The following is a 23,951-nucleotide window of genomic DNA, read 5'->3' as shown; positions in this document are numbered from 1 at the left end:
ACTCAAACCCAATTCAAATCACGCTATCCATTGAACCAACAGATTTTCAACAAGCTATGGATGCCTAATGCAAACCCAAACCTGATGTATCCAAACTAATTGTTTCTCAGTGCCTCCAAACAGAGTTTACTCTACTAGAAAACACATTCATTAAAAGGAGGCTGCAACTTGGGAGATACTCTCAATTTAAACCTGCCATTGATGACATAATTGAATAGTGGCACCAAAAACAAGCTCTATCACATATGTGTGCTCCTCCTTCAAAGCACTGACCTTGTTACACGATCAAAGCTAGAAACGTCCATACCAAAATGAGATTAAAGTCTCAAATATTGAAAAATTATGAGGCATGGTGCATTCATGGCTTTACATGTGCTAATCATTTTCGCAAAACGAAATGGAAGTCCACTAGTTTCAGACCAACTAATGGGTTGAATTCAAGACATTGGCCCTCATTATGAGTCTGACCCGTGGTGGTGGTCAGACCGCTGCGGTTGTGGCGGTCTGTCCGCCACATTATGACCATGGCAGAGCAACCACGATCCGACTGCCGACACCGCCAGGCTGCCACCAGTTACGAGTACCCCTTCCACCAACCTTTCCATGGTGGTTAATACCGCCATGGAAAGGCTGGCCCCATGCACAGCCCCATCATGCATTCCGCTGCCCGAATTACGAGCCATTAGGAGCCAGCGTCAATGTTAAGGCCCTGTTCACCGCAGGTCCGGCGGGCGGAAGAGCTGTTTCTGCCCGCCGGCCCTGCTCTGAACTCTTAATAGGGCTGGCGGTGTTCAGGCCTCACAGGCGGACTGAAGGCGGAATGAGTTTTGCGGGCGGCCTCGTAATGAGGCTCATTATGCCTTATGCATAAGGCCTTCCCTGCTGATATGTCCCCATTGTTGAGTACAGCTAAAAATCTTTCTGGTCACCAACTGAAATATAAAACTTATGGCTGCAACACAATGTGAGCCCTAATATCCAAAGTTTTGCTCTTGTAGATTTATCATACCAAAACACAATACATTTTATAAATATAAAGCCATATATATGAATAGTAAATCATTGACTTTCAGTTCAGAAAAGATCAACTCATGCAAACTTTTCCATGTGGGTAAAACATTTTATTGGGCAGCAAGCAAACATTTATCGAGGGAATATCCTGAAAAGTTTGGTCTTGCCTATAAATGTACTTTCTGGGAATTAGCAAAGTTTTCAGCTACCTATTCCACTTCCAGGAGATGTCAGAGAATTATTCCTGTCAATGACAAGAGTAAATCTCAAAAGACTCTTCAAATTGGGGCAAACAAGTGACGTGCAATTACACTAAAACAATACATTTTAACCCTCATAAATGTTTACCAAGTAAATTTGCATAAAAAATCACGAACATTCTTCAGGACATTTTCCACAAAAATGTGTCTGTCACAGCTTTCAAAGCATACTTTAGGAATTGAATTGTCCTCCAAATTAATTAAAAGAAACTCTTGAAAATATATTCCTAACATAGAAGACAAACTTTATTAAACTTCTGATTTCTTTAATTTACTAAACCCTGTTGGTTCATGAATCTTCCAACTGAAACTCACTCTCATCCTTCACCTAGAAGCCTAGAAAAAGTGACTATAATGGAACAAGTTCTGGCATACAAATCAAGTGATCTCTGAGCATGCTTTGAGCATGCTGAGCAAAAAGGGTACCTGGAGCACGCCTCCAGATACTCTTTAACCCTTCTTTTCCCAGATCTGGGCTAAGCGGTTCTGGTGGTCAAGATTCCCTCTTACAGCATGGAAAAAATGTGAAAATCCACCATAAACAACTAAAAAATTCAAAGATTCACTGGTAATTTGATCCCGGCAATATAAAAAAAACATGCCCCTTATATTCATACAGTAATCCCAGCCCCCTGAAATATACCTCCATAAAAAATAGTTGTCCAGATATTTTCATTTTTGATTTGTGTTTTTGGATCATTAGAGAAGTAATTTAGCTTGTGTAGGCATTGCTGATCTGGGGCAATTTTCTCTGGACGACATTGTTAAGAATGTCTGGTGTGTTGCAGTGATGATGTAATATTTCAGGAGCCATGAGGCCTATGTACTTCATTCTGGTGTCAAAACATTTTTGGGGGGTCAGGTAGTCTTATAGAGACAGACAATAACTCCTCGGAGCAACCCTTCCACCATTTTCTAAAATAGCACTATAATAGAGGAAGAAGAGACATATATAGAAATGATACAAATAATAACGGTTTTAACCCTTTATGTATAGACCAAACAATGTTTTTGATCTGAATATGAAAAAAATACTGTTTATCACTCCAGTTTTAGACACATTGGGGGTCATTCTGACCTCGGCGGTAAAAGGCGCTTACCGCCGGTCAGAAGACCGCCATAACACCGCCGCGGTAAACCGCCACGGTCATTCTGACCCACAACTGGCAAACCGCCAAAAACCCGACATCAACAAAAGTCCGCCACACCAAAGGTCAGCGGGAAACTGGCGATGACCAAACCTCCACCGTCACGCCAACAGAAATACGCCCATACCATTCCGACCCACAAATCCCTGCAGTGGTCTTTCAACCGCGGTATTCCATTGGCGGTACACACCGCCGCGCTCAAAATACACACACCTTTACAAAACACATCCACATTGGATAATTCAAAATACACACACCTGAGACAGATACACACACCACTCCCACACACCCAATTAAATATAAAACACACACCCACATCACCCACAAACCCCTACGACCAGATTTGCGAATGAAGGACAGAGAGAGACAGCACAGAATAGAGTACACCATCACACAGAGGCAAATCACAACATCACCTACACAATATCCACGCACAAAACACCACACACCACCACACTCACCACACTCTACAACACATACACCACCCCTCACCTCATCCACACCACCCCATGGCACCCCAAAGACACCCCAGGTTCACTGACGCAGAACTCAGGGTCATGGTGGAGGAAATAGTTTGGGTAGAGCCCCAGCTCTTCGGGACACAGGTGCAGCACACCACCATTGCCAGGAAGATGGAGCTATGGCAAAGAATAGTGGACAGGGTCAACGCTGTGGGACAGCATCCACGAAATCGGGACGACATCAGGAAGCGGTGGAACCTACGGGGGAAGGTGCGTTCCATGGTATCAAGGCACAACATTGCGGTGCAGAAGACTGGCGGCGGACCCCCACCTACTCCCCCAGAATTCACAGCATGGGAGGAGGAAGTCTTGCACATCCTGCATCCTGAGGGCCTCGCAGGAGTAGGCGGAGGAATGGACTCTGGTAAGTCAAATCTTCACTACTTCATTCCCCCCACCCCACCTGCATGCCAAATCATACCCCCACCCTCACCCCATCACACCAACTCCTTGCTAATGGCTCACCATCACAACCCACCCATCCCAAAACCTAGCCCTGCATGCGTCCCCAAAGCATGGACACCCATCACCAAAGCATGCCCGCTGCACACACCAATCACCCCCACAAGCCACTGTCACAAAAGCCCCCACAAGGGAATGCCAGCACTGGGGGACACGGCCACCCACCCATTACACGAAATGGCACACACAGAAGCAATAACCATACTCTTATACCCCTGCAGGACCTGAACGCCACCACACCGCCACGGAGAGTCCAGAGATGTCCATCCCACCCCAGAAGAGGCCCCCAGTGATGACAGCAGCTCTGTCTCCCTAGACCCAGATGACCAGCCCGGCCCATCGGGGACCTCGGGACAGTCGGTTCCCCACAGACAGCCACAGGCTACAGCAGACCTAACCCCCTCTGGGAACACCAGCACAGCTCCCACCCAGCGGGCCCATGCCTCTGTCTCCAGGACACATCAATCAGCGGTGTGTCCACCACTACAGGGCACCCAGGTTGACCCACCACCCCAACAACAACAGGGACCTGGGGGCAGTGGTAGTGGGCACACGGTCCAGGGGACAGAGGACCAGGGAAACAGGGGAACTGGGAGGGCTGCTGTGCGACGGGGGGACAGGCCCAGGGAACCGACTCTCCAAGAGGCCCTCTCCTCCATCATGGGAGCATACCACCGCTCCCAGGAGACGATGGCTACGGTACTGGCCAGGTTCCAGGAGATCCAGGTACTGCAGGAGAAACAGTACATGGGGTTCAGAGAGGAACTGCAAAACATTAGTTCCGCAATGGGGACCATCGTCGTGGCCCTTAACCAGATAGTCACCACATTGCGGGACCATGTGGCACCACAATGGGCCCCTGTCACTAGCATGGACCAGGAACAGCCTACCACCTCCGCCGGCGCTAGTGGACAGGAGGCCCCCACACAACGACAGGCCACCAGAACCCCACCTCCTGCAGAAGAAGAACCACCCCGCAAGCGGGCCCTGAGATCTCACAAGAAGACAGAGTAGGATGCCAAGACCCCCGCCAGCAAAGGATACCCCCTGATGTCATCCCACTGTCCCACATTGTCACCCTGTCCAAACTTAAACTGCCCCTGCTCCATCCTTCCACAGGCATATGGACAATGCACCTGTGAGACTGAAAACTGGATTCTGCCATGGACATTACTCCACCATCACCGTTTTACAATCATGTTCCTAAATTAAGCACTTTAATAAAATCACTTATTGCACTTAAAAAATCTGGAGTCTGCTTGTATTTTGAACAAATGTATTAGACATAACGGTGCCCAAATGTTCAGTTACATTTTGATGACAACATACCACTGTCACACAGCTGTAGTCCATTGGCAAACAAAGCAGAGGTCACGCAGTGGGGCCCACAGCTCTGAAAATGGAAGGGAAAGTCACAACTCAGTTAACAGGAACTGGGGGGAAACACATACAGTAGAGAGGCAGGAGACTTTAAGTAAATGTAAAATGGCGTGGTCGATTCGTACCTGTGTGCTACTGAAAATACTGTTGTATCACTGTGTCCCTGTTGTCTGTGTCGTCCCTGTCGTCTTCCTCCTCTTCACTCTCCACAGGCTCCACAGCTGCTACAACACCACCATCTGGACCATCCTCCTGCAGGAAAGGCACCTGGCGTCGCAAAGCCAGGTTGTGAAGCATACAGCAGGCCACGATGATATGGCACACCTTCTTTGGTGAGTACATTAGGGATCCACCTGTCATATGCAGGCACCTAAACCTGGCCTTTAGGAGGCCGAAGGTTCTTTCTATAATCCTCCTAGTTCTCCCATGGGCCTCATTGTAGCCTTCCTCTGCCCTTGTCCTGGGATTCCTCACTGGGGTAAATAGCCACGACAGGTTGGGGTAACCAGAGTCACCTATTGGCCACACACGGTGTCTCTGTAGCTGTTCCATCACATAAGGGATGCTGCTATTTCGCATGATGTACGCGTCATGCACTGACCCAGGGAACTTGGCATTTACATGGGAGATGTACTGGTCAGCCAAACAGACCACCTGGACATTCATCGAATGATAACTTTTTCTGTTCCTGTACACCTGCTCACTTTCACTGGGGGGAACCAAAGCCACATGAGTCCCATCAATGGCACCAATGATGTTGGGGATATGTCCAAGGGCATAGAAATCCCCTTCACTGTAGCCAAATCGCCCACCTCAGTGAAAACAATGTAGCTCTGCATGTATTTCATCAGGGCAGACAACACTCTGGACAAAACCTTAGAAAACATAGGCTGAGACATCCCTGATGATATGGCCACTGTTGTTTGGAATGATCCACTTGCCAAAAAATGGACTACTGACAGAACCTGCACCAGAGGGGGAATCCCTGTGGGTTGGCGAATGGGGGACATCAGGTCTGGCTCCAGCTGGGCACACAGTTCCTGTATAGTGGCTCGGTCAAGTCTGTATGTCAGTATGACATGTCTTTCTTCCATTGTCGACAGGTCCACCAGCGGTCTGTACACGGGAGGATTCCTCCATCTCCTCGCAAGTCCCAGCGGACGGTGCCTAGGAAGGACAACATGGAGCACAGAGTCAAGCAACCCACAGGTACGTAACCACAGCTTGCACAGTACACGATTAGCTATGCATTGAATGGCTTGTATGATTGGCAATGCAAGGCCTAGGCCTGTGTGACGCAGTAGAAATTAAGCCATGTGGGCCCTTGAAATGGCGGCTGCCTGACCTGTGAAGTGTGACAATGGGATGTGAGGTCAATGCGCTGGCGTGGCACACCGTGGCGGTAGGCGGTCAAAGACCGCGGCGCAAAGCAGCATTGGTTAACGTTGAACCCTATGGGTCTCATGAGCCAATGACGATGTGCGCCGGCGGTCGCGGTACGCACCGCCGCGGTACGCACCGCTGCGGGCGTGACCGCCATTTTCTATCTGCTTAATCACTCGAGACCTGATCATCCACAGGAGAGGACCTATACTGCAAGCGCTGCTGTGACCTCGGTCTGGAAGAGACAATGGCTGCTGCGACTGGGGAAAGGGCCCCTGCCTTCACATCTGAGGAATTGGAGAAACTTGTTGATGGGGTCCTCCCCCAGTATGCGCTACTCTACGGTCCTCCAGACCAACAGGTAAGTACACAGGGAGCACGTTGTATGGGCTATGCCTGTGTTGAGTGGGGTGGATGTAAGATGGTGGGGAGGGGAGCGAATGAGGAATGCAACGCACGACAGATGAGAGCATGTGCCACATGGCAAGGTTAGGGAGGGGGGGCCACTCACATCGACCATGCAGAAAAGTGATGATATTTCTTTTCCCACCCTGTACATATCACACAGGTCAGCGCACATCAGATGATCGACATTTGGCGTGCCGTCGCCAAGGACGTCCGGGCCCTGGGGGTCCACAACAGATGGGGCACCCACTGCCGCAAGAGGTGGGAGGACATCCGCTGCGGGAGCAGAAAGACCTCCGAGGCTCTGCTGGGGATGGCCTCCCAACCTAGGAGGGGTGCCACACGGCAATTAACCCCCCTGATGTCCCGGATCCTGGCGGTGGCCTACCCCGATTTGGATGGGCGCGTGAGGACATCACAGCAGACACAAGGGGGTGCGTATCAGCACATTCTGCTATATTAGCGCACAGTGGAGGTGTCTGGGTGGGGGAGGAGGGCTGTGGCTATCTCTAGGCCAGGGCGGTTTCTGTAGGCTAGGCCCCTCCGTAAGGCATGGCCCTGTGCCCCCGCCCCCCACCTCTGTAGGGTGCTAAGTACAGCTATCCATGGCCCGGGCTCACCTATGTGTGCGTTTGTCGTCCATAGACTTGTAGGCCAAGTCACAATAATTGAGTAGTGTACCCCGAGTGCGCGGCGTAGTGCAGGGGGCTTCTGTGTCTGTCCTCTCCGCCAACGGTGTCGCCAATGCATGCACTCAACATGTCTTGCTTTCTTCTCCCCCCCCCCCTTTTTTTGGTTTTCCTGTTCATGTGTGCATTAGCATCATCAGGCGGAGGAGAAGTGGCATCGGCGCACGAGGGAGCTGCATCTCACATGGCCCCGGAGGGCCATGCAACCGACTCCGAGTACACCAGTGAGACGGAGGGCGAGGGAAGCTCCACAACGGGGACCCATGGAGACGTCAGCGACACCGACACGTCCTCTGAAGGGAGCTCCCTTGTGGTGGCGGCAACATCCGTGCACACCGCAACAACAGGTACAGCCGCCACCCATTGCACCAGCTCCGCCCTCCCAGCAGCCCCTCAGCGTTCGCCCCGTGCCCGCTCGGCCAGGAAGACGGGCATCTCCTCCGCCCCAGGCACCTCAGGCCCTGCCCCAGTTACCCCTGCTGCCCTCAGTGCGGAGATCATTGACCTCCTCCAGACGCTCATTGTTGGGCAGTCTACCCTTTTGAATGCCATCCAGGGGGTAGAAAGGGAGGTGCATCGGAGCAATGCATACCTGGAGGGCATTCATTCGGGTCAGGCGGCCCATCAGCGATCGTTCAACGCTCTGGCCTCAGCACTGACGGCAGCCATTGTCCCTGTCTCCAGCCTCCCTCCTCCAACTTCCTCCACCCAGTCCCACTCCCCTGTTCCTCTGCCTATCCCAGACACACCTACAGACCAGCCTGCACACACATCCACACCCAAGGGCAGCTCATCCAGACATAAGCACCACAGATCACACAAGAATTCACCCAACCAACATACACATGCAGACATGCCAACAGCCACTGCCTCCTCTGTGTCCCCCTCCTCCTCGTCTCCCTCCTCCCTCCCTGTGACATCTCCACTCACACCTGCATGCACACCACCAGCAGCCAGTACGTCCATCACCAGCACACCAACCAGAACACTCCGCACACGTGCAGTCACCACCCCCACTGCCATTTACACGTCCCCTGTGTCCTCTCCCAGTGTGTCTGTCACCCCCTCTTCCAAACCACACAAACGCAGGCAGCCACCCACCCAACAGCCATCCACCTCACGACAGCCTCCGTCACAAGCACCTGCACCCAAAGACAGCACACTTGACTCTCCTACAACCACATCCTCTTCCTCCACTCCCATACCCACTGCACCTACCCTTCCCATTGCTCCTAAAAACTTTTTCCTCTCCAAAATTAACCTTTTTGCATCACCTGACCCACCCCCTCCATCTCGTAAGAGTCCAAACAGCACCTCAGCCACCACAAGCCCTGCACCTACTAGGACCATAGTTCAGGGCTATTGGAGTCCACCAGCTCCTAGGGCAGGAACATCGGCCAGCAGCAAGGGGACAGCCAGCCCACCCCCTGGGAAAAGAACCAAAAAAGGGAAGGGCCGGGGCGACAGGCCTGAGACGGCTGCCCCCAAGGACACTACCCTTGCACCGTCACCTGGCACATCCACACAGGGAGGCAAGGGCCCCAGAGATTCGGCGAAGGAGGGCAAGGGCAGCAGGGCGGACAAGTCCGGCAGCAGGCGAGCTGCCCAGGAGGGCCCCACCAGCCCCATTTCGGGTGTGACGGAGGACACCCACGGGCCCAGGACTCCAGCACAGGAGGGCCCCGCAAGCGAAAGGTCGGATGGCGACTGAGCGGGAATTATTGGCCAGATCTGGTTCCCTAGGAACACAAGACAAGCACCGCTGAACAGGGCCCCGTTGTGAGAAGCACCGCTGAACAGGGCCCCGCCGTGACAAGCACCGCTGAACAGTGCCCCGCCGTGACAAGCACCGCTGAACAGGGCCCCGCCGTGACAAGCACCGCTGAACAGGGCCCCGCCAAGACAAGCACCGCTGAACAGGGCCCCGCCGTGAGAAGCACTGCTGAACAGGGCCCTGCCAAGACAAGCACCGCTGAACAGGGCCCCGCCGTGAGAAGCACCGCTGAACAGGGCCCCGCCGTGAGAAGCACCGCTGAACAGGGCCCGCCGTGACAATCACCGCTGAACAGGGCCCTTCCTGTCAAGCCGCGCTGAACAGGGCCCTTCCTGTCAAGCACCGCTCCGCTGGGCCCTTCCTGTCAAGCACCGCTCCGCTGGGCACCGCCGTCTCTGAACTGCTCCGCTGGGCCCTTCCTGTCAAGCACCGCTCCGCTGGGCACCGCCGTCTCTGCTGGGCCCTTCATCTCAAGCACCGCTCCGCTGGGCCCTTCATCTCAAGCACCGCTCCGCTGGGCCCTTCATCTCAAGCACCGCTCCGCTGGGCACCGCCGTCTCTGAACTGCTCCGCTGGGCCCTTCCTGTCAAGCACCACTCCGCTGGGCCCTTCATCTCAAGCACCGCTCCGCTGGGCCCTTCATCTCAAGCACCGCTCCACTGGGCCCTTCATCTCAAGCACCGCTCCCCTGGGCCCTTCATCTCAAGCACCGCTTAGCTGGGCCCTTCCTGTCAAGCACCGCTCCGCTGGGCCCTTCATCTCAAGCACCGCTGGCCCATTGGCAGGGCCGGATCTGTGTCGGGCAGGGCTTCACGAAGCACTCTGGCCAACATGCCTCCTCCATAACCAGTGGAGTCTGTAATCCACCTGATGAACTGTGGCTTTGCACTCCCCAGGATGGTACAGTGGGCAATCCACCCACTGTAGAGACTTGAGAGACTGTGGCTTTGCACTCCCCAGGATGGTACAGTGGGCATGGAGGCCCCTCGTGGATCTGGCATTGTGGACTCATGTGGCTGAGGTGCCCCCCCTTCCCTTCCCCCTGAGGTACCTGTGGTTTTATTATCTGATGCCCCAGCAGTGTTCTCTCCAATGGAATCGGGTCTCGTGTGTGGGCTTTGCCCATGTGTTTATGCACATTGGCCCACGAACAATGGAAGGTAGCCAATATGTGCCGGACTTTTGGGCTATGTATATATTGTTCATGTTGTAATATATTTTATTTATATATTTCATATTTCACTTAACTTCAAATATGCTATAATATACTTAAATTTTAATGATCATTTTATTTTGTCTTTGCATTATTCCATGGGGTTTGGGGGGTGTCACTCTGACTTGTTGCTCTGCATTGGTGTGTAGGGATTTGGGGGGGGGTGTCGCGTATGTGTGTGCCCGTAACCTTTTCTCCTCCCCCCTCCCCTGTGTCGTAGGTGCAGTACTCACCGTTGTCGTCTGCGCCGGCGTTCGTGCTCCTGGTAGAGGAGCAGGTAGACAATAGCTGGTAGGATGTTTAATTCGGGTTCCATGCTGTCCAGATTCCTCGTGGAGTGTATAGAGGTGAGCGTTTTCCCGTTCGTAGTCTGTTTCCGCCGTGTTTTTATCGGCGGGGCTCCCGCCCCGGAAAAGGTGGCGGATTGGTGGGTCGTGATAGTGTGGGCGGTACATTGTCTGCCGCCTGTCTGTTGGCGGTGACCGCCGCGCTGTTTGTTTGTCCTGCCGTGGCAGTCGGAGTGTTAAAGTGGCGGGCTGTGTTGGCGGTTCCCGCCAGGGTCAGAATTCCATTTCTTTTACCGCCTGCCTGTTGGCGGGTTGGCCGCCGCTTTAACACCGACCGCCAGGGTTGGAATGACCCCCATTATCATAGTTCACTTTATTCACTTGTTTCAGCAATCGCTCATGAGACATTTACAGCATGTTGAACACTTGAGAAGAGCATATTGACAGGGAAATCTTTTTGTAGCATGTGTTTTGAAAGCACATGTACATGTATGTTCTGTGGATAGAGGGTTTAGAAATGTGTAGGTTTTAGCACCCCATCAATATCTTCCCAACCAAATGAACATGGATCTTTCCTTACATATGCATCATCCAGAAAGTTTACACATCTTTTGATCAAGTAGAATGCTCTTTTTATGTGTCCACGCATGGAATATGATGTCGGTGGAAGGTCACTTAGTGAGAATGATCTCTTGACCTCACTGTACCGCAGATCGTCAAATGTGTGACAGTCAAAACATGTTTTCCACACACATGTACAAGGTGTTTTTTAGATCATTAAAGTCACATTCTTCTTCTGTCTCAGCAAATCCTTTTAGAAACATCACAGGTTCAGCAGTTTAAGCTCCCAGATTTTTCTTTTACAGAATAGGAAGCAGGATAAATTGCATTTTCTAGACATAACATATCCATAACTCTGACAATGCTTGACTTATGAACATTGCAACACATCTAAGTAGCACAATAATAACATCTGTTTCATTTGACGGTAAAATGACTCGATTGGAACCATTTCCAACACCCAATTCAAGATATGGCACAACCCAAAGGTCAGCTTCCTCCAATTTGCTGTTAAGTTTGTGAACAATATAGCCCATAATACCTTTTGAATATGTCTCTGCAGTCACCAACTCCTCATTGACAATCATTCCACTTGCAATAATTGGAAATTCAGTGTTCTCTGAAGCATCAGCAATGTTTTGGTGCATTAAAATCTCAAAGTTCATCTTGTTTGATGTTGATGACCAGAATTTATCAAGCTGCACAGGTATAGGTGTTGAATTTTTGATGCAGGCAAGGTCAATTGTTCTACTTGTAGAGATTCGTCTGATTATTTCAAATATTTTAATAGATAGTTCAAGATAAGTGTCAAAGACAATGTGCAGTTCTTGCAAGGTGCACATTGACTTTGATATATGTAGAACAGTCTGAACGACTTCTCTGAAGTTTCCATTCGCAATTGTGACATATAGTCCACAACAAAAGCAGTTTTCAATAAGGGCACCTATGTGAATTAAAATTCTTCAGGGTAATTTTTTCCAAGCTCTTGTATGAGATTACTCTTCACTGGTTTGGTTGCAGCATCTCCATCCAATAATGTGTTTGGTGGAAGAAGATCATGCGACAGAATGTCCTTGATAAATTCCCCTCTTTCTTTTGCTAAATCCATCTCTCTGTTCTTGCAAAAATTGTTTTTGTAACCTGTTTTGTAGTGGCTAGTTGGACAACACTCTTACTATGGCAATTAAAGCATGGATGTTTATCTTTATTGATTATGTCAGCCAGCGTTTTCTCTTTCAATACAAATCTCTCCTGCTTCAGTTCTGCGTATAGTTTCGATCCATGTTCCAGGACATCTAGTAGATATGTCTTTATATCGTTATTCACATATTGTTTTGTCACAATGTTGTTTAGTCGCACAGACTCAGTCATTTCAAATAGTTTTCCTTGCTGCTGCATGAAAGAAGAAGGGTGCCAATGTGTTTGTTAAAATGTTCCCCTCTCCTTCTCACAAGTTAGTGGTGAGGAATAGTTTCACGGTGGTCCATTAATTTTCAATTTGTCATCTCTCTGAAAACATTGCAAATAGAAAGGACTTCGTGGTAAACTAGCTTCCATTAAGCAACATATTCACTTTTACGTGTCTGACCAACAATTCCCTTGGAGCTTTTCTGTTTTTCTGTGATCTCTAGATCGTCAGTTTCAGTTTCACATCTGGAGCCACAGCATTGAACCTTCACTATCTGTCTTTCACCACAAAATGTCTTTGTATGAATTTTCTGTAGAGGTATGGATTTCCACCTATAGCCTCTTCACTGTTTCCAAATACCAGGACCCATATCTTAGATAGTTTATGCAATCAAATTCACAAAACACAGTAATCAGTGACTCCACAGTCTTCACGTGCAGCTCCCAATCACCTTCCTGATCCGCATGTACTAAGGTTTTCACTAGAGCTATCACGTGTAAAATGTTTCCTCAGTACTTGCAAAGTTCAGATTTTTCTTCAGATTCTTTGACAAAATCTACGAACTTGGTTTTCAGGTTTTCAGGTTTTCTGATTTTGAACTGGGTGCATTGAAAATTGACTGGCTTGCATTATGTCTTTTGAATAAAGTGCCTTGTTCACTTATGAGATAAGATATGCAAACCTAATTGGCCATTCTTGTTCCAAAAAGCATTCCAACACAATGTTTCTTTAGACTCGGATATTATGAGCATACCTTACAAACGCACATAATGAGTTCCGCTGAATACTCACTGGACAGTTTTGCTTCCAAAGATTTCAGCCTCAATAAGTGCATCGTCTATGCCACATTCACTGAGATAACTACCTGCATACTGCAACACAACTTTTGTCATGTGGAAAACTTCCATCATTTCATAAAGATCATTAAATTCTACTTCATCCCAGAAAATTGGCAAGATAGGCTGGTCTTCAAGCTGAGCACACACGTTTTGGAAATTTTTTAGAGCTGTGTATACTGTTGCATAGTTTGTGACTGGAGATGGTATAACGGGTAAAAATCCAACCTTCTTCAGTGAGACCGTATTCTGGGAGATCAGAGCATGAATTCCAGCCCACGGAGGAACTGCCTTTTCTTCATCCTTCAGTCCGCACTGAATAGGCGATATGATAAATTCAGTTAAATCAGCTTTGCGGACCACAGCATCAGGTAGAAGAAGATCCATGTCCTCAGCCACTTTGAAACTTTTTGGTAGACTGGGATGTGTTGATGGCTTGTAGTGATTTTGCACTCATTGCCAAGGCAGTTGGGTTATAAGTTTGCAGCTTTGTTTGTTTATGCCTACAGCTTGTTTTCTAGCAGCTACTTCATTGGTACAGTCGTGAAAAAAGTACCATGGCAGTATCATGTGTGCTGGAAGTTCCAGACAAAGAGGAACTTTCTTCAAAATCAAAATAATCAAGAGCAGCAATTGTAAATCCTTTTCTGGTAAAGTGACTTGGAAGTGGTGGGATTCTGGATGCACAGGATTTCACAGCATGAGCTGCTAACAAGCCCCTGCTCCGTACTATGTCATTATAACTTGTTGAAACACCATTCCTATTTATTGAAATGATTAGCTCTCTACTTTTGCACTTGTCATAGATTGTGTGGGCAGTCATCATGTGTAGCAGAGTCTTCTTTTTGCCGTGATGTAATTAATAAAACATGAATTGGAAAAGACAATACATTTGTGAAGCTTAATCCTGTCAGTTCATGGGATTGCCTAATGCCACGAAAACCATGGCGGTAGGCCAGCTCATAATGCCATGGGCGGTACTATGCCAGACGCCGGGCTGGAGATAGACATCTCTGGCCCGGCGGCTCTTACCGCCATGGCGGTATGAATGGAGAAGTGTTGGGTTGGATCTCATAATGTGGTGGTATGTACCCCCAGCCTGCTTGCAGTCATACCGCCACATTATCCGTGGCAGTCAGAAGACCACCAGGGACATAATGTGGGACTAATTCTTCCAGGACCTTTCTTTAAATGGTTCCTGCTGATTTTACTGCATCCTGTGAGCTTATTTTGGCATCAACAACTTCAGGGGTCAAATCAGCTGAGAACACCATAGGTTGCTCATTCTTTTTGTTAGACTGACAAAAACGAATTCTGTCATTGTACATTCCTACCAAAAAAAAAATCTTTATTTTATTATTATAGATCAATACAGTTTCATCATTGTTTACCATTATTTCTCTGATCTCACTGAGTGTGAACCAGTAGCCAGCACTCAAGAGTGGCTTTAAAAATTCATTTGCAAACGTAACTGAAGGATGGTGGTTAAGTTGCCGCTGGGAACTCATTGTACATTCATATTTTTAAATGTATGCAAGCATGCAGTTCAGGTGGGCATACAAATCCACCACAAATACATTCACCTCACTGTTTAGATCAGCTACTTGCCTGAAAACGTCATCCTGGAAGAAACCAGATGCAGATAAAAACATGTTTGCCCTTTGAGACTCACATACTCTGTACTTTGTTCTTGTGTGACTTCCTTTGGGTCTTGTTCTGGCTAAACCACAGATAACACATTGAAGATCATTTGCTTTCTGAGCAGTTGTTGAAGGTGAACAAGGAGTAGCCATCTTCTAAGTGGATGGGCATTGGGTTTGGTTGTCGTTGTTTTCTCAGAAGACTCGGACTATTGTTTTGATTCACTGGTTTCTGCTATTTTTTGACAATTATTTTTCCAGGATTTTTTCCATTGTATACCATTAGTAGCACCTATTGTTCCAATGACAAAATATTTGATCCTCTTCACCCAATCTTTTGTGAACTTTGTCTTGCCGTACTTCTGCAGCATCTCAAACTCTCTTCTGTTCAGCCCCAGTTGATGTTAGCTTTTCTTTCGGATTAGTTTGGCATATGACACATTTTTCTTTGTTGAAGGAGTCCTCAGATTTTGTAGTTAGCAACACTCTGTCAGGAGGTATATATCCTCCCACTACCACCTGCTTTGCTCATGTTTCCGAATTTGGATCAACGGAAAACCTGAAACGAAAACAATATTAAAATAAATTACCAATATGATGGCTAAAACATATCATTATAGAGATACCATTTTACAAAATGGTGTAAGGGTTGCTCTGAGGAGTTATTCTCTGTCTCTAGAAAACTACTTGACCCCCAAAACCTATGTTTTGACACCAAAATAAAGTATATGGGAATCATGGTTACTGAAATATTACATCATCACTGCAACAGATCCACCGTTTTAAAAAATCTCTTCCAGAAAAAATCAGCCCAAATTAGCAATGTCTGCTCAAGCTAAATTACTTCGCTAGTGATTTATAAACACACATCAAAAATGAAAATCTCTGGACAACTATTTTTTTACTGAGGTATATCAAGTGGCCAGGACTACAGTTAAAATAACATGCTATTCAAACTATTGAAGTATTTTGGATACCTACTGTAGGAAAATGGCTCCTTGTTGCAGTTACCCCCCACTTTTTGTCTGATACTGATGCTGACTTGACTGAGAAGTGTGCTGGGACCCTGCTAACCAGGCCCCAGCACCAATGTTCTTTCACTAAAAATGTACCATTGTTTCCACAATTGGCACGCCCCTGACACACAGATAAGTCCCTTGTAAAAGGTACCAGTGGTACCAAGGGCCCTGTGACCAGGGAAGGTCTCTAAGGGCTGCAGCATGTGTTGTGCCATCCTTAGGGACCCCTCACCTAACACATGCACACTGCCATTGCAGATTGTGTGTGTTGGTGGGGAGAAAAAGGCAAAGTCGACATGGCATCCCCCTCAGGATGCCATGCACACAAAATACTGCCTGTGGCCTAGGTAGGTCACCACTCTAGCAGGCCTTACAGCCCTAAGGCAGGGTGCACTATACCACAGGTGAGGGCATAGCTGCATGAGCAATATGCCCCCACAGTGTCTAAGTCTATTGTTAGACATTGTAAGTACAGTGTGGCCATATTAAGTGTATGGTCTGGGAGTTTGTCAAAAATGAATTCCACAGCTCCATAATGGATACACTGAATACTGGGAAGTTTGGTATCAAACTTCTCAGAGTAATAAACCCACACTTATGCCAGTGTTGGATTTATAAGAAAATGCACGCAGAGGGCATCTTAGAGATGCCCCCTGTATTTTACCCAATCCTTCAGTACAGGACTGACTGGTCTGTGCCAGCCTGCTGCTGAGAGACGAGTTTCTGACCCCCTGGGGGGAGAGCCTTTGTGCTCTCTGAGGCCAGAAACAAAGCCTGCTCTGGGTGGAGATGCTTAACACCTCCCTCTGCAGGAACTGTAACACCTAGCAGTGAGCCTCAAAGGCTCAAGCTTCGTGTTACAATGCCCCAGGGAACTCCAGCTAGTGGAGATGGCCGTCCCCTGGACACAGCCCCCACTTTTGGCGGCAAGTCCAGGGGAGATAATGAGAAAAACAAGGAGGAGTCACCCACCAGTCAGGACAGCCCCTAAGGTGCCCCGAGCTAAGGTGACCCCTGCCTTTAGAAATCCTCCATCTTGGTTTTGGACTATTCCACCAATAGGATATGGGATGTACCCCCCTCCCCACAGGGAGGAGGCACAAAGAGGGTGTAGCCACCCTCAAGGACATTAGCCATTGACTACTGCCCTACCAGACCTAAACACAACCTAAATTCTGTATTTTGGGGCTCCACAGATGCCAGGAAATCAGATTCCTGCAACCTGAAGAAAGAAGGACTGCTCACCTACAAGCCTGCAGAGAAGGAGGAAGACGACAACTGCTTTGGCCCCAGCCCTACCGGCCTGTCTCCAACTTAAAAAAAAAAAAAACCTGCAACCAGCGATGCATCCGACAGGGACCAGTGACCTCTGAAGCCTCAGAGGACTGCCCTGGACTAAAGGACCAAGAAACTCCAGTGAACAGTGGCCCTGTTCAAAACCAGCTACTTCTTTGCAACAAAGAAGCAACTTCCAAAGACTGCACGTTTCCCGCCGGAAGCGTGAGACTTCTCACTCTGCACCTGACACCACTGGCTCGAGATTCAGAGAACCAACACTTCAGGGAAGACTTCCCGGCGACTGTGAGCCCGTGAGTAACCAGAGACGACCCCCCTGAACCCCCACAGCGACATCTGCAGAGAAAATCCAGAGGGTCCCCCTGACCGCGACTGCCTGTAACAAGGGACCCAACGCCTGGAACCAGCACTGCACCCACAGCCCCCAGGACCTGAAGGAACCGAACTTCAGCGCAGGAGGGACCCCCAGGCGACCCTCTGCCTTGCCCAGGTGGTAGCTGTCCCGAGAAGCCCCCCGTGCCTGCCTGCACCGCTAGAGTGACCCCCGGGTCCCTCCATTGAAACCTATACAAAACCCGACGCCTGCTTTGCACACTGAACCCGGCTGCCCCTGTGCCACTGAGGGTGCGTTTTGTGTGCCTACTTTTGTCCCCCCCAGTGCTCTACAAAACCCCCCTGGTCTTTCCCCCGAGGACGCAGGTACTTACCTGCTGGCAGACTGGAACCAGAGCACCCCTGTTCTCCATAGGCGCCTATGTGTTTTGGGCACACCTTTGACCTCTGCACCTGACTGGCCCTGAGCTGCTGGTGTGGTAACTTTGGGGTTGCCTTGAACCCCAAACGGTGGGCTGCCAATGCCCCAGGACTGAGACTTGTAAGTGTATTACTTACCTCCTAATCTAACTTTTAGTTACCTCCCCCAGGAACTGTTGATTTTTGCAGTGTCCACTTTGAAAATAGCTTATTGCCATTTTTACAAAGACTGTACATATATTGTTTTCATTCAAAGTTCCTAAAGTATCTAAGTGAAGTACCTTGCATTTAAAGTATTAACTGTAAATCTTGAACCTGTGGTTCCTAAAATAAACTAAGAAAATAAATTTTTCAATCTCAAACCCTATTGGCCTGGAGTAAGTCTTTGAGTGTGTGTTCCTCATGTATTGCCTGTGTGTGTACAATAAATGCTTAACACTACCCTCTGATAAGCCTACTGCTCGACCAGACTACCACAAAATAGAGCATTCGAATTATCTACTTTTGACATTATCTTACCTCTAAGGCGTACCCTTGGACTCTGTGCACACTATTTCTTACTTTGAAATAGTATATACAGAGCCTACTTCCTACACCTACATAATAGTTTTGGGGGCTGGCGCAGCCTAGAGTTTATGTGGGCAATATTCCAAGAGTGAGCTTTGAGTGAGAAAACCTGTCAGGAATAAGGCTGTGCGCGGTCCAGGTCCCACCCGAAACTCCGCTGTGCGTATTTGCGGCGCTTCATGCGCACCACTTGTCATCCCCTCTTGTTCTAGAAGTGGTAATCAGCGTCGTCTGCCCTGTGGTAAAGCTCATGTATCTGCAGGGTCAGGACATTGGTGGACAAGATGCACTTATCAGTGCGATTCTATGAAGGGACTACAATTCCCAGGTTTCTAGAGGGAGCGGCGATCTTGTGGTGTGGCAGGCCTATAAAGCCCAGCCGCACCCAAGCACATTGTTCACTATTTTGAAGACTTCGATGCAGTCAGACCTCAAGGGGGTTCCTCTGAAGAAGAGCAGATTTCCTGCATGGCAGATTGACAGCAGATCGGAGCATCCTTGTTTCCATGGCGAATTCAGATACGAGAAGGTCGTACTCGTAGAGGTAAGGTCTTGATGAGCCCAATCTTGAAGGGAGTTGTTACTTCCAAAAGTAAATCACCCCTTAGCATAACGAGCAAAGAGTTTTCAGTTCAAAGAGTAAAGCGCTCCTGGTACTACAATAAAAGCGCTTCAGGCCAAACGAGTAAAGCGGTCTTGGCGCGATGATCAAAGCGCTTCGGACCACATGAGTAAAGCGCCCCTTAGCACAATGAGCAAAGCGCTTCAGGCCACACGTGTAAAGCGCCCTTGGCACGATTATCAAAGCGCTTCAGTCCACACGAGATGAGCACCCTTGGCAAGATAATCAAAGCGCTTCAGTCCACACGAGTAAAGCGACCTTGGCACGACGGTCAAAGCCCTTCATGCCACATGAGTAAAGCGCCCCGTAGCACAACAAGCAAAGCGCTTCAGGCCACACATGTCAAGCGCCCTAGGCATGATAATCAAAGCGCTTCAGTCCACACGAGTTAAGCGCCCTTGTCAAGATAATCAAAGCGCTGCAGTCCACACGAGTAAAGCGCCCTTGGCACGACAATCAAAACGATTCAGGCCACATGAGTAAAGCGGTCTTGGCACATGGATCAAGACGCTTCAGGCCACACGAGTAAAGCGTCCCTTAGCACAACGACCGTAGTGCTTCAGACAAAGCAAGTAAAAGCGCTCTCTGGCATAATAAACAAAGCGCTTCATGTATGATGATCAAAGCGCCTCATGAACAATAAACAAGGCACTTCTGCCCAACAAACAAAGTGCTTCAAGTTCAATGAGCCTTGGTAGTAAATGTGAAAATGTTTTGGAGATAAGCACGTTATAGTTTCGTTGTTTTTTGGGAAGCATAATATGTGAAATACATATTTAAGTCTTTGAGAATCTCTAGGCTGGGATCAAACGTTTATGTTATGAATGCATAATTGTTACATGATTGATGTAAGGAAATGCCTCCTTGGCATGGTTACCCCCTGACTTTTTGCCTTTGCTGATGCTATGTTTTGAATTGAAAGTGTGCTGAGGCCTGCTAACCAGGCCCCAGCACCAGTGTTCTTTCCCTAACCTGTACTTTTGATTCTACAATTGGCACACCCTGGCATCCAGGTAAGTCCCTTGGACACCAAACTGGAGACAAGGCCTGTCCCAAGAAAAGTACCACTTCTAACTCCACTCCAGCTAAAACTGGAATGGCCAGTCTCCAAGTGGGATCATCAGTGTGCCCAGAGCAAATCAGGTGTCACACTGAAGCTACATTAGTCTCTGAGGGTGGGGTGGATTTAGCCACACTGGCTGCCTGGCCTCCTAACATGCAAAAATACAGGCAGCAGCTCTTAATTAATGGAACAACTGTAGAAGGCCTGGGGGATACAGGTGCCAGTGTCACCATGGTGACAGAGAAACTGGTTTCCCCTGGTCAATACCTGGCTGGATAAACTTATCTAGTCACCAACGCTGACAATCAGACTAAAGTACATCCCATGGCTATGGTAACTTTAGAGTGGGGAGGGGTCAATGGCCTGAAACAGGTGGTGGTCTCCTCAAATATCCCAGTAGACTGTTTGCTTGGAAATGACCTGGAGTCCTCAGCATGGGCTGAGGTAGAACTGAAAACCCATGCAGCCATGCTGGGTATCCCTGAACTGGTGTGTGTCAAGACAAGGGCACAGTGCAAGGCACAGGGTGAAAAAGTAGAGCTGGAGTCTGGAAAAAGGGCCTTGCCTACCAAGGGAAAAGGAAAGTCAGCTGGGAAACCAGCTGCAACACAACACCAAAAAGAGAACCTCTCTTCTCAGGAAGACGTTCTGCCCTCTGAGGGAACTGAGCCTATGGAGTTAGAACCTTATCAGGTTGAGCTCTTAGGCCCAGGGGGACCCTCAAGGGAGCAGTTGTGTAAGGGGCAAGAAACCTGTCCCTCTCTTGAAGGCCTTAGGCAGCAAGCTGCTGAAGAGTCCAATGGCAAGAAAACTGGAACACATAGGGTCTATTGGGAAGATGGGCTCCTGTACACTGAGGCAAGAGATCCCAAACCTGGTGCCACTAGGAGAGTGGTAGTGCCTCAGGAGTTCAGAGAGTTAATTCTAACCTTAGCCCATGATATTCCCCTTGCTGGGCATTTGGGACAAACCAAGACGTGGGAGAGACTAGTCAACCACTTCTACTGGCCCAACATGTCCCAGAAAGTTAAGGAGTTTTGTGTCTCCTGTACCACCTGTCAAGCCAGTGGTAAGACAGGTGGACATCCAAAGGCCCCCCTCATCCCACTTCCAGTGGTGGGGGTCCCCTTTGAAAGAGTGGGTGTGGACATAGTGGGTCCACTTGAACCTCCCACAGCCTCAGGAAATATGTACATCCTAGTAGTAGTGGATCATGCTACTAGGTATCCTGAAGCTATTCCCCTTAGGTCGACTACTGCCCCTGCAGTAGCCAAGGCCCTCATTGGTATCTTTACCAGAGTGGGCTTCCCTAAGGAGGTGGTGTCTGACAGAGGTACCAACTTCATGTCAGCATACCTGAAAAACATGTGGAATGAGTGTGGAGTGACTTATAAATTCACCACACCCTATCATCCACAAACTAATGGCCTTGTTGAGAGATTCAACAAGACATTAAAGGGCATGATCATGGGGCTCCCAGAAAAACTCAAAAGGAGATTGGATGTCCTCCTGCCATGTCTGCTCTTCGCTTACAGAGAGGTGCCTCAGAAGGGAGTAGGATTCTCACCCTTTGAACTTCTGTTTGGCCACCCTGTAAGGGGACCACTAGCTCTTGTGAAAGAAGGCTGGGAGAGACCTCTTCATGAGCCTAAACAAGACATAGGAGGTCATTCTGACCCTGGCGGTCACCGACCGCCAGGGCCAACGACCGCGGAAGCACCACCAACAGGCTGGCGGTGCTTCCATGGGCATTCTGACCGCGGCGGTACAGCCGCGGTCAGAAACAGGAAACCGGCGGTGTCCCGCCGGTTTCCCGCTGCCCCAGGGAATCCTCCACGGCGGCGCTGCTTGCAGCACCGCCATGGGGATTCCGACCCCCTTACCGCCATCCTGTTCCTGGCGGTTTTCACCGCCGGGAACAGGATGGCGGTAACGGGTGTCGTGGGGCCCCCTAACAGGGCCCCACATTGATTTTCAGTGTCTGCTAAGCAGACACTGAAAATCGCGACGGGTGCCACTGCACCCGTCGCACGCCTTCAACTCCGCCGCCTCCATTCGGAGCCGGCTTCCTCGTTGAAGGCGCTTTCCCGCTTGGCCGGCGGGTAGCCTTCTGGCGGTCGCCCGCCAGCCCAGCAGGAAAGCCAGAATGGCCGCCGCGGTCATTTGACCGCGGTGCGGTCATTCGGCGGCTCCCGCCGGGCGTGCTGTTACTGCCGCCGGCGGGAGTCGGAATGACCCCCATAGTGGACTATGTACTTGGCCTTCGCTCAAGAATGGCAAAGTACATAGAAAAGGCAAGTAAAAACCTTGAGGACAGCCAACAGCTCCAGAAGTTTTGGTATGACCAAAAGGCTGCACTGGTTGAATTTCAACCAGGGCAGAAAGTCTGGGTTTTGGAGCCTGTGGCTCCCAGGGCACTTCAGGACAAATGGAGTGGCCCTTACCCAGTGCTAGAGAGGAAGAGTCAGGTCACCTACCTGGTGGGCCTGGGCACAAGCAGGAGCCCCAAGAGGGTGATCCATGTGAACCGCCTTAAGCTCTTCCATGACAGGGCTGATGTGAATCTGTTAATGGTAACAGATGAGGATCAGGAAGCTGAGAGTGAGCCTCTCCCTGATCTTCTGTCATCAAACCCTAATGATGGCTCAGTAGATGGAGTGATCTATTCAGACACCCTCTCTAGCCAACAGCAATCTGACTGTAGGAAGGTCCTGCAACAGTTTGCTGAGCTCTTTTCCCTAACCCCTGGTCAGACACCCCTGTGTACCCATGATGTGGACACAGGAGACAGCATGCCTGTCAAAAACAAAATATTCAGACAGTCTGATCAAGTTAAGGAAAGCATCAAGGTGGAAGTCCACAAGATGCTGGAATTGGGAGTAATTGAGCACTCTGACAGCCCCTGGGCCAGCCCAGTGGTCTTAGTCCCCAAACCTCACACCAAAGATGGAAAGAGAGAGATGAGGTTTTGTGTGGACTACAGAGGACTTAATTCTGTCACCAAGACAGATGCCCATCCCATTCCTAGAGCTGATGAACTGATAGACAAATTAGGTGCTGCCAAATTCTTAAGTACCTTTGACTTAACAGCAGGGTACTGGCAAATCAAAATGGCACCTGGAGCAAATGAAAAGACAGCATTCTCCACACCTGATGGGCATTATCAGTTCACTGTGATGCCCTTTGGTTTAAAGAATGCCCCTGCCACCTTCCAAAGGTTGGTGAATCAAGTCCTTGCTGGCTTGGAGTCCTTTAGTGCAGCTTATCTTGACGATATTGCTGTCTTCAGCTCCAACTGGCAGGATCACCTGGTCCACCTGAAGAAGGTTTTGAAGGCTCTGCAATCTGCAGGCCTCTCTATCAAGGCATCCAAATGCCAGATAGGGCAGGGAACTGTGGTTTACCTGGGACACCTTGTAGGTGGAGGCCAAGTTCAGCCACTCCAGCCTAAGATCCAGACTATTCTGGACTGGGCAGCTCCAAAAACCCAGACTCAAGTCAGGGCATTCCTTGGCTTGACTGGGTATTACAGGAGGTTTGTGAAGGGATATGGATCCATTGTGACAGCCCTCACAGAACTCACCTCCAAGAAAATGCCCAAGAAGGTAAACTGGACTGTAGAATGCCAACAGGCCTTTGACACCCTGAAACAA

Source organism: Pleurodeles waltl, chromosome 10 (genome assembly GCF_031143425.1).
Source record: "Pleurodeles waltl isolate 20211129_DDA chromosome 10, aPleWal1.hap1.20221129, whole genome shotgun sequence".
Taxonomy (NCBI): Eukaryota; Metazoa; Chordata; class Amphibia; order Caudata; family Salamandridae; genus Pleurodeles; species Pleurodeles waltl.
This window is presented reverse-complemented; position numbering follows the sequence as displayed.